We start from the raw sequence: 12,825 nt of genomic DNA on the forward strand, positions 1-12,825 counted from the left end.
ATTTTATATTATTTATTATTATGGTATATATATTATTATATATTTTATATTTATGATTAGTGGTATATTTCAAATATTAAGTATATTAGATTTCTGTGAAACAATTTTATCAGAAAAGAAACTAGAAACCAAAGATGTCTACAGTACAGAAAATATGTGAAGTATCTTAAAATGAAATTACTTACATAAAGTACCTCATCACTGCATTTAAGTACTTAACTTGAGAATGTTTTCAGCCTGTTTTCATTCTGAAGTTGTCACTTGTCGCCACTTTTGCAGTGATTTTGGATAAGATCCCAATGCTAAAAGCCATTTTTTGCATCTGCATGCGTGTTATTATATGCAAACGGACAACAGGACAGCACCTGCTGCAGTAGTATGATACATGGACGGTTGGCATCGGTTAAGAATGTGGCCGGAGAGAATCTGTCACGTCCGCATGATACGCCGCTGTTTGGTGTCAGGTTGAAATGCTGCCAGTAATGACGTAATATATACATGCGGGAATGAGGGGCAGTGGATAGATCTGATGTTCATGTAGAAGTCTGGCTGTCGTTTCCCATCTGAATGTGATGTTCTTTACTTTCTACACCGTATCACGTGCCTCCTTCCCCTAAGCCAAACCATCTGGTCGGCATGCGCTTTTGTCCACATCCCGGCGTTGGGTCATGTGTTTTTGTTGCTGAAACATAACCACATGCAGCGTAATCCCACCATGTGCTTGTGTTGACATCACAGTAGTGGCATCCCGTAACATCGACAGCAGATGCAGAAGTAAACCCAGAGTTTAATATGTAGACGTGGAAGTCCACTGCAAAGTGGCGACATGTGACGACTTGGGATGAGAACGTGTTGGAGATGCTGTGCTCCATTTCTGTGACTCTACGTCAACTTGACAACTCATTTTTGACAGAGCTGATGCAGGCATATCACAGTGACACAACTTTGACAACAACATTTTGTTTTGTTTTTTTTCCACTGTTGTACGACAGTTATGACAATCAAATCAGACAAACTCACCTTCTCAAATTAAAACACTGAATCTAATTTGGAAGATTTGTAGTGAACATCACAAAAAAGTCAACCAAGGCTCAGGATAAAACTATGACAGTGTTTTTGCCTGAGGCTCTGTCGTCCTGATGATAGTGGTGTCCGATCAGAAAGTCAGAGCCATTTTTGAAAGAGACAGAAAAGGTTGGAGAACCTGTTGGGGAAAAACTAAAAGAATAGTCTAACATGAAAGACAGTGCTAGAAAAACCTGTAAAATTTAGTCACAAAGAGAATAGAGAGAATGTGAATGAAAAAGAAAGAGATGGAGAGAAAAACTGGGAGCTTGGTGTTCCTCAGGGCTCGACTTTGGGCTCCTGTCAGTTGCAAACGCTTGGAAACTTCTACAACTTTAGAGGAAGAGAAGAAAAAGCTGTGATTAGAAATTATCCTCCTCCATCCCTCCAGGAGCTTCACTCCATCATCACCTCTCCCATCATGCCTCACCTGACAGGACATTACAGATGCATTATGGGATCTGAGGGAGGAGGGCGAGGGGACGCAGAGCATCATGAATATTTGATAAAACATGAGACGACCAAACGGAGGTCGTCAGGAGACGAGGAGGGTCATCAATATTACATCACAGCACCACATGGATCCTGCATGGAGGAAACTCGCTCTCTTTACTGATTTATTTCTTTTCTTTTCTTTGTCTCAGGGACATTTAGGGAAGTTTGACCAAAAAAAGTTTGACAGAGTGAAAAGAGTTTATCCTCAGCCGACCTCACGTAGCTGCCTCTTTTGTCTGGTTTCGATCAGGAAACAACAGAAAAACAGAATTTGTTTGCTCCTGGAAATGTTTAGATAAATGATGCAAATATTGTTCTGCAGAATCATACATGTATGTAATATTTGATTGTAATAGATTGAGTTAATAAATGCTTTTCAAACCGAAACCAAATTTAAGAAAAATGTGTTGGGGGGTACACTATACTCTATACACTAACACTATAAAAAGATACAATATGTCTGACTGAAAAAAGTAATAATTTTCATAAATGTGCAAAGAATAATGTATACTTCATAAATGGATGTAAAAGGTTTAAAAGAATGTGTGCAATCAACAGAAATACAGAGATTATTTGAAAAACATTAGTATGTTAATTGTGTGTAAACTGCATGTCTCTGCTATGGAGCAGTTTGTACAATAAAACTGGATGGCTGAGCTACAATAGCGTCTTCCATTTTTCCATTTTGGACTCTATCAAAGCAAAATTTTTATGCCCAAAAAATCTGAACTTGAAAACCAAAGAAGCATTTAATTATCATTTAATTAACTTTCCACAAGTGAATCTATTGATTACAGCCAATCTATTAAAATGAGCTGAACTGTTTTAAATGCAGCTGTGATCAAACTTTTATTCAAACTGGGGAGAATAATGTGCATCATTCTGATGTTTATGATTAGAAACTCTCTTCAGTCTGTTGAAATTGTGAAGACACATTTTATTTAAGTTATAAATACGCCTGCAATCAGGTTGGAGTCGGTTCGTCCCTCTGAGGCTTCCTGGTAATACACTCTGGTATCTTTATTGTCGGAGCGACTGCAGTCCTACGAGATGTGGGGGTGATGGAGGTGATGGGGACGTCCCGCCGCATGTCACGCTGCAAACAGGATGATGCTGAGCTCTTTTCATGGCAGCTTAACACGCTTTATGTTTGATGTGTCGGAGTCTGAGTCTGTGATGAAGACGCGACTTTACAGTGACCGAAGCCTCTCACAATAATTGACTTTGTTGATAAAGATTAGAGACAAATCCTCAAGTTGTTCAACACTGATGGAACATGAAGCTGTGAAGGTGATGAGGAGGAAACACAAGATGCTTTTCAAGATGAAGTTTAAGGTCTCAAGACGCATTCAAACCTTCTGAGAGCTTTGTAGGTCAAATAACATGAAACTAAATAAGATCTGAATGTCTTTTTTATTTAACCTTTTGAAACATGGAGCGACATCACTTTTCTTGTGCTGCTTTCAGATGCCTTTCACATGTATTTTAATATTTGAACTCTAAGCACATTAGTGAAATTTATTTAAAATAAAAACAGAAATAGGAGAAAGGCAATGAGCAACTTGGCACAATTGCAAAAAAGAGAATATTTTGAAAAATATTTTTCAAAAAGCTAGGGGAACAAATCCAGGTGAACTATATTACTAATTATCATTGTTCATATTTAAAATTCTTTTACAGAATAATTAATTTATTTACTTTTTTCTTTTTAACTTTCCTGTTTGTTTTTAGTGTGTCTTTTTTGTGCTAATTTTCAAGGAATTATTTTGTTCTTTTTACTTATTTCCTCATTTTGTGTAATTTCCCATGGTTTTAAAATAAAATTAGCCAATTTGCTCATGTTTCAAAAGGCTAAAATTAACAGGCTTCCACAATAAAAATCCCAATAATAATTCAAATAAAGTAAATGAAAAAAATAAAACCACCCGAGGTTTCCTATATTTTTCATGTTCAGTGTGAACAAATGACATATAAATAACTGATCTACTAACTATTGAAATAAAAATAAAACATATTACACGCACTGCGAAACCATTTCCACACATTTCCAGAGTGGCTGATGAAACCACGGAAGCATCTACCCAACAACGGACGAGTCATCAAGTCGGACGCTGACAGACGATTCGAGCAGATTTACTGTCGTCCAAAGTTTTTACAGTGAGAGATAAAAACACGCTAAGGTCATGTTTTATTTATTTGTTCCATCACCATCATAATTAGCAATTTAAATGACAGTGCTACATTCAGAAGAACTATTATGTTGAATTCTCCCACTGGGAGCCATCAGGCTGCAGATAAACCAGCAGAGGGGTCCAACCTGAGGCATGCGGGCCCAAAGGAGGTCATGGGCGACTGATGGAGCACCTCAGTGTGTCAGCAGGCTAGAGAGTGGGCATGATTTTAGTGAAGAAATGTAATGGAATAAAGGTGTTTCCTGAAAATTTATGACTATTTTCAGCTTCTTCTGTCTCCATCTGAACAAAATCAAAGAGGACTGAAGCCTGATACATAACGCTGATACACAGATCATGAAATAACATCAGATTACATAACATGAACCCAATAATGTAAGCCTGGCACATTCAGTAAATGAAATGAACATGGTTTGTTCAGTAACTAAAATAAGCACAGGGCATTCAGGAAGCAAGTTGAGGGTGGTAAGTTTAGGAAATAAAATGAATATGGTATGTTATGGAAATGAAATAAATGCGGCCTCTCGTGGTATTGTAGTGAAAAATTCCCATTTTGCCCAAAAGGGATTTTCCCCAGAAACCAACATTATAGAAAAAAGAAGTCTGTTCTTAATTTTTAATATATTAATCTTTTAATATATAACTTGATGTGTCCAGGGCGTTAATATAAGTCATGAAGCGTTCTGTAGCACAAAAGCAAAATGCCTCTTCACTCTTATTATGAGGTGTCCATTATCCAGTTGCGAGATGACCACATTTCCGTTGATAGTCCAGGATTTCACAGAGGAATTGTGGATTCAAATCTTCTAGATGATCTGCTCGACTTTTGAAGAGTTATGTGATGCAATAACAGCTCTTGTAGCTCCTGCTGCATCATGAGGGAGTAAGTTCCTACTGACAAGCACGTAGCCATAGCATCATGTGACCTAGAAAAGACGAAAACAGTTTCAATTGCAGTTTTAGATATATGTCCTTTTTCAAACTGCCTGAAATACCACCACATGCAAAAAGAAAAACGGTGTTTTTTGGGTTTTTTTTTGCAAAAAATGGGACTTTTTTTTTTTAAATGATGTGTTGTCATCAGGCATATTTTATGCAATTTGAGAGTTAATGGAAACCCGCCTATTAAAAACCATCAAGAAAAGCTGCCCCTGGTTGCTAAAAAATGCTCTGTCTGATCACCTTACAGTTCAGGGAGAGGGACTGTGTGCAGTTAGAGCTCCAGTCAAGAAGTGAGCACTTCAGTAAATGAATCTCTTGAACAAAAGTTTTTAATGAACAGATTCTTGTGATTCAGGACACTAGAAAAACTGTTTTGCCCATCACCTGTGCTCTGACCACCGAAACAAATTTTAAAACCAAGTGTAAACAGGGTCTATGAGCATGCAGTGTTTTTATTTTCACATCTGTCTTCCTCATCACTGAACTGTTCTCCTTCACTTTGTCTTAATTTATCGTATGCAAAGTGTTACATAAATATAAATCAACTCATCTGATGAATATTTTACTTAAATTTCACTTAGCAGATTTGTCTTTCGGAAGAGGACATGAACAATGTGAGCAGCTCTTCCATTTTAATGACCAAACAAACTGCCGCTCAGACAAAACAGTGGATTTAAACATTTATGTTGCTGCAGATGTATATCCAGAAGAAAAGGAGAAGTGAAGGGAAATGGGGCAGAAACCTGAAGGAGGAGCTCATCAGGTTTGGAAAGACGTTAAGTGCTCGGATGAACATCGTCCCAACAAAACATCCATACATAATGCAGAAACATGCATTTATCATCTCTGACTTGTGTGAGTGTGACAGACAGCAGAGAGACGCTGAGGACACGCAGACAGATCAGGTTATCGTTATTATTAAAGAGTGAAGAAGCCGAAGTGAAGTTTCGAGGAATCAGCGCTCCCTCTAAAAGTCAGATTTTAGAGGGATTTCTTTCCTTTAAAACCAGCAGCAGGAGTCACTTCAACTCCCAGCAGAAGTGAAAATACCTGAATAACTCCGTATTAATAAATGCTGTTAGATATGATGAGACATTAACTCTCCAGCAGCAGCAGATTCTTAATTATCCCCTCAGGACGACGTGTTGGACACCCATCAGCTGATTAAAGACAGAAACAACTTTTAATCACTTGACGGACGAGTGTGTGAATCCATATCAGACGTATCAGACTGGAGGTTTGTCCCGTTCAGATCCATCCGTCCCTCCGTCCACTCGTCTCTTCAGTGTTTCCACTCGTGAGGCTGCTCGGAGAAATTTTGTGGATTTAAAGTTGTTTTCCTTCCTCAGTTCTGTGTGAAAGCTCCTTTTTCTTTTCTTATGAATAAAGCAAAAAAAAATCTGTAATCTTGGCTCCAACCAGACGTTCATTTCTTCATTTGGACACAACAAAATAATATCAACTTTGGTGGTAGGGAGCCCAAAAATACCAAAGAAAAAGTAGAAATAATAAAACTAATGGGTGGTTGACAAGCAACACAGAGAGATTTGTGGTAAGACTACATGAGTCAAGAAACTGTGAGGACACCATGATGTACAATGTTATGATGTGCAAAACATGTGCCTAAAACCCCCTTAGCTCTTCTAAAATTACCGCAGTGGCTTCTCACTTTTACAAAGTTATTACCACATAAATCTGGAAATGTTTCATAAACATTGCAATAAAAAAATTGAATTATTTATTTATTATAAACAATTATTCTTCTGCTTCAAGTAATGTAGTTCATCTAACCCAGTCGTCAGAATAAATTTTACATTTCTGCAAACCACAACAATGTTACATTTGTAAGTTATTATGTAGAGTATATGTTAAAATGTGACCACATGTTACAAAAAGCACTCATGTATGCTTTTTGTCTCATTCCTAAGTCGTCAAATACTGCAGCTTGAGAGCCACGTTTCATGGACGGCACCTCTCGCAGCCGTATGAGCAACACGTTCTCATTCGAGCTCGTCACACGGTGCCGCTCTGTCAGTGACCTTCCGCATACAAAATGACATTTTATTTATCCTTGTGCGTCAGCTGTTTACGCTCCAGGATGCCGTTACCGTGATGTCAACAAATGCACATGGTGGGATGATGTGGCACGTGGTTATGTTTACACAACATGAGCACATGGCAACCAGCGTGTCACGATGGTTGGGATTAGGTAACAAAGTCACGGATGGTTAGGTTTAGGCAAAAAGAGGCACATGGTAATGTGCAGAAGAAAAAACTCACATTTAAAAAGGAAGTGAACTGCAGACTCTCACATGAAGGTGAGTTGTTTGTGGGATCCAGCCGGCAGCATTATCACCTGACGCCGTCTTTCTGCAATGCATGCATCTATCCGAGCGCACTCTTATCTGACGCCGTCCAGCCACGTTTCATGAGGATGCGAAAGGTGACTTTGGGCGTCGCGCTCGAATGCTGCACTGACAGAGTGGATGTATTTGACAAGTTTTCAGTGAGAACGGACTGGTTTGATACGTTGGAGGGCAGAGTCAGTTTATTACCCCACAGAACTTATCACAGCAGTATGATTCGCTGCTGGAAGACGTCAGTTAGAAACACTGCCGATAACGACGCAACGTAAAGAGCTGGAAAGCCCCTAAGGACCAGCAGGACTTTTTACCCTTACAAAGCAACTTTAGTGTGAACATAATTCCTATTCAAAATCTTTTCTGGTTAGAATAAATGGTTAACAGTTTGAAACATCACATCACAGGGATTGTGGGTAATAGCCTTCAGCAGAGTGTGGTCTGATGCGTGTAAACTGACTTGAAGGCCGTGAGCAACTTGAGAAGAAATTACCCAAAAAATTAACAAAAAAAATAGAAAAAGTACAAGAAGATTACCAAAAAATAGGCAATGAAACTCCTAAACAAACAAAGAAAAAAATGACAATATAAATAAAAATAATAATATTGCTTCTTAAAAAAATAATTGTAATAATTCTGATTATTATAAATATAGTTTTTGGACATTTTTTTCCTAGACTTATTTATTTATTTATTCATTTCCAAATTTACTAATTTCCTGAAATTTACAAAACACTTCTTACAAAGTGTCCTCAAAAGAAAGAAAAACAACTTGCTCCAAGGTTCGAAGGTTTAAATACTTGCGAGAGCATCTGAACGCAGCACAAGAAAAGTGATGTTGAGTAAGGTTTGAAAGGGTTAAGGGTGCAAGAGGGCGGTTATGATCACCCCAAAGGACAAAACTAGAGAGCTGGGACACCCTATGGTCTTGCACGCTTAGCGAGAGCGTGCAGTTATTGGGACAGGGCCAAAGTCACCCAAACTGTCCTAGCTAATCTTGTTAGTTGTTCACTCAGTTGTGCATTGTAGTGTTTTGCGTAGTGTAGTGTAGTGCATTGTCCCAACAATCATCAGCTCTGGTTTATATACCCTCATTTCACAGAGATAGGTGTTAAAATATGCTGATTTACACTCTGTCTATCCCGGCGGCCTCTCTCGTGCTCTAAGCTGTCCACTGAGCAGCAGCTCTCACTTCAGAGGCAGCTACAGTGTCACTCCACAAACATGCAGTTTATGGCAGCAAAGGCCGCCACTCTGACCCGCTGCTGCGCAGGTTTGAATGTCCGTTCTGCTCTCCCACTCTCTGTTTCTATGCACCAGCACAACCAGCACGAACACCAGCTTCAACCAGCAGCAGCGTACACCAGCAAGTTGACCAGCACAGTTGTTTGGGTTTTTTTTTTTGGTTTTTTTTCATTTATTCAGCAGCAACAAAACCCAGAGGTAACGTAACATTAACCCTGTGAAAACTGGAGCGACATCACTTTTCTTGTGCTGCTTTCCAGTGCCTTTCACAAGTATTTAAACCTTTGAGCCCTGAGCGAACTGGTGCAACTTTCAAAAACATGCAAAAAAAGGTAATGAGCAACTAATTAAAATTAATTTTCAGGTAATTTTCTTGTACTTTTTACTAGTTTCTTGCACATTTTTGGGTCATTCATTCTTCCGTTGCTCATTATCTTCTTCTCGTGTTTTGGGGAAAAAAAATCAAGTCTATTTGCTCAAGTTTCAAAGGGCAAAAACATCTGTATTTTATTGGGGGGGTAAGCACAAAATAATGTTATGTTTACAAAAATGATATAATGCTAACACATAATGCATGCCTGGACGTTCTGTTTTCAGAAAAGTTAAAATCACAGGGAGCTGCTGTGAGATGAGGAAGACAGTTTAAATGTTGATAGTTTACTTCATTTTCAATTGTTCATATGAAAAACATAAAGTACACCGAGGCAAACAGCAGTCCTGAAACAGACAGATCCAGAGTCGGTTGATTTCATTATTTATTGGCAGACGTGTTTTGGCTCAGCGGACACACAGGTGTTTAAATACAGGTAATTCTGTGTCATCAGCTCCTCCACATGCTGACAATTAACAAGCTAATTACAAATTAACCTCACGTCAACATGTCAGCATCCAAGCTTCACGTTCACTGAACAGGACAATATGTTTTAAAAAAATTTAAATAAAATATCATGAATACACAAATAAACGTAAACAACTTTAAAAAAAAAATCAGCAAAAAAGCTTTTTTCTTATTTTTTTTTTTCAAATAAATTGTTTTGAAGTAAAGAAGTTTGAATTTCAATTTTTAATATAAAATTGAGCTGATGGTTAAAGATTTCGAGAATATTTTAGAAGTAAAAAACAAAGTAAACTTGATCAGTGGTCCATGTTTTCTGTTATATTTGGTGCATTTTTAAACATTATTTTATTGTTTTTTTATCTCCTATTTCAATTATCTTGTTTTTAACAGCTTTGCTTTTTACATTTTTTTAATAGATAAGTGGGACACGTGTTATATAGGGATGTATTTTTACATTATGACTCACATGTTGTTGAATTTTCCTCACAGGTGCAGCATCTGTCCTGTAATCACTTCTTATTTAAATTACAGGAAGTAAAGTTGTTTTACTGTAAACCAACGTCTCTAAATTGGACATTTCTATCAGAGCAAATATCAAATGTAATTTCTGTGCTTAGACAGGAGAGATTCTAAGAAAATCAGTCTGTTGTGTTGCGATTTTCACCATCACTTTAGAATTTTATATCTTTTTTCATGTTTTTTGTGTTTTTTACATAACTCTTAACAGATGAACACTGACGGTGAGAAAACCTGTGAATATTAAACATGAGTTGTTGTGTAGAAAATATTAGATTTCACTGCTGAGTTACAACATGAGTGTCGAAGGGAGAAATTAAATTGAACACAATTCCTTTGACATATCAGTGTCTGAAAATTAGCCATCATAAATGTCATTTTTGTAAGTGAATTTATTCACTTGTGTTAAGTATTTTCCTGCATGTGAGCGACGGACGAAACATGTGTGGAATAAAAACTGCAGTGATGGTTGCACAAAATATTTTGAGACCCACAACAGTGTTTCGGAGAATGTGCTTAAGAAATATAGAAAAAAAAATAACAGTCATTCTCCTTTTTCATTGACACAATAACATTTTTGGAAACCCACACTGGCACAGAACATGTCCGAATTTGAGTGAAGTGTTGCAAAATCAGAATGATTCTTAAAGGATTTATTTTTTTTCTGTAGTTTTTCTCAAATATAGCTGTTGTATTAGTTAATTTCTTCTAATTGCCTCATCGACTCTGTTTGATGTTTAATGTATTGATTTAAATTCCTTGTGTTACATGACACAATCTTCACCTGTAAGTTTTAATTTTTAATTTATATGAGTGTAAAACGCTTCATACTTCCTCTGTTAAAGTGCCACCATATGTGATAATTATCAAATGATCAGTAGTGCAGCACGTTAGTGGATATTTTTACATGTCTGGACTCTGTAAGTGAAGATTTCTTTCATTTTTAAATCAGAAAAAAATATATTTTCTTGATTTATTTACATTACATAAAGTACTGCTCTCTTTATTTCTACATGCTGCTTGTATTAAAATAAACTCGTAATATCATTCAGCTCATATCACTATAAAGTATATTTTCTGTAAAATAACATGGATCAAAATTCAATATGACGAAGCTGCAAAATGTATTTCACATCAAAAGTGTTTAATTTGTTGTTTGTTTACTGAACTTGGCGAATAAATCTGCGGACATTTTTAGACAATATAAATGATTTTGACTGTGCAGATTTTAATGTCAGATATCATTAACTGGATTTTCTGCAAACAGTCTGATACGAATCAGCAGAGTGTGTTGAAGTTGTGGTCTGTGGCTCCACCTGCTGAACTCTGTTGATCTGCTAAAACCACGATCACATAATGCTGCTGCTACTGTTCAGCTCGCTGCTGCAGGAGAAAGAAAAACACAGTTAAAAGGGTAATTCTTCATACTTCATATTTAAACATGTTGTAATAAAGTAACCAGTACTCTCATTACTACTGTATTTTATTCATCATTTTATTCAACTTTTTTCTTTTCTTTTTTAATTATTTCTTGGTATTTGAGCGTGTATTTCCGCAGTACATTGTAAGCCAACATGAAAAGAAGTCCTTATGGTGGTCAGGATAATAAAAATAAAAAATACTACAACTCACTCTACTGAGGATGGCTTTGAAAGCTCCAGAGCAGCCACTAAATGGATCTTGTGATGAGATGTTATTTTATTTTCCATCTTATGCCATGCATTCTGTACATTCAGTTTTAGTCCTTATTTTATCTAACTTTTACTAGTATTTTCAAGAGGTTTTATCCATGTGAAGATGCATTCTGTGCTTTTTATTCGGGTCTTATTTTCTTTTAAAATGCAGGTTTTATCTTGTCTTTATGTCTTTTTATGTGAAGCATTTGGTGCATGTATTTTTATTTTTATGTTCTTGTAAAGTACACTGGTCTGCATTTCTTGTATAAAAGAAGACAAATTTTATTATTATTATTATTATTATTAGTAGTAGTAGTAGTAGTATAGTAGTAGTATAACAACTATATTTGCAGATTTTTATTTTACTTTGCAGCTCTTTTTTGTCATAGATCATCAATAAATGTTTTTGCTCACTTTAAAACAGAGTTACATTTTATGTACATGTCTCGTTACTCAAGGCTTTAATGACAAAGTATATATTACTTTGCCCTTTTTAAAATAGCTTCCCTTTATTTTAACTATAGATTTTATATATTTTCTGTATAGTGCTTTTGTTGAGTACTTTTAATACTGTGATAAATGAACTGAGTTAAACCTAAAACTACAGAGGGATTATGGGATACTCAGATAAAATATGATGTTATAATTTCATATTTTAATATGTTTATTCTAGATGTCAGACATATACATATGGATGGATGGATGACAAATTATATTTTTATTTAATTTAACAGACAAAAATAGAAATACTTTGCACATTTTCGACCAGAATACTGTTACTTTGGCCCATAACTGAGGGAGGTGTTATACATTTCATGAAACAATGTTGCATTTATTTTTATAATATTCGCTCTGACAGTTTCAGCTCTCTCTGGATGTTTCAGTCACACTTTCACTCTTCTGTCTCATAAACACATGAAGAGAGCTGATGACGGACAGGAGATAAACGAGGCTTTTTAAAGCTCAGACTGTGTCAGTGATTTAGTTTGAAAAACAGTCCTCCAGCGACACCTGATGGTTAGAATTGACCATTTGAGAAATTTAGACATCATTGTGTGAGAATTTCCTGAAGAGAGCTTTTTTTAAATAACATGGTAAAAGTACTAAATAAATAAATAAATAAATATGATAGATATTATAGATATATGATAATTGACGAGAAATAAAGCAAAAAGTTACAACAAAAGAGTTATAATGTCACATATAAATGTGTGCATGATAATACTTGAATTGTTATGATTATTTTTCTTAAAGTTTTTCAACTGTAATTAAAAAGAAAAGAAAACCAAGAGCAGCCCTCATATTTCCTGTGCAAAGACTTGTGTACATATTTTCCCTACTGACTCACAACACAACCATTTATACAGCTGATTGTGTGATTTCAAATAAACACAATGGAAAAGAAAACATACAAATATAACAAGAAAAAAAACTACAAAGAAATTTGATCAATTTGTTAAAAATGTTTGATTAAATTTGTACACTATGTAAAAACA

This window comes from Plectropomus leopardus, chromosome 9 (genome assembly GCF_008729295.1).
Source record: "Plectropomus leopardus isolate mb chromosome 9, YSFRI_Pleo_2.0, whole genome shotgun sequence".
Classification (NCBI taxonomy): domain Eukaryota; kingdom Metazoa; phylum Chordata; class Actinopteri; order Perciformes; family Serranidae; genus Plectropomus; species Plectropomus leopardus.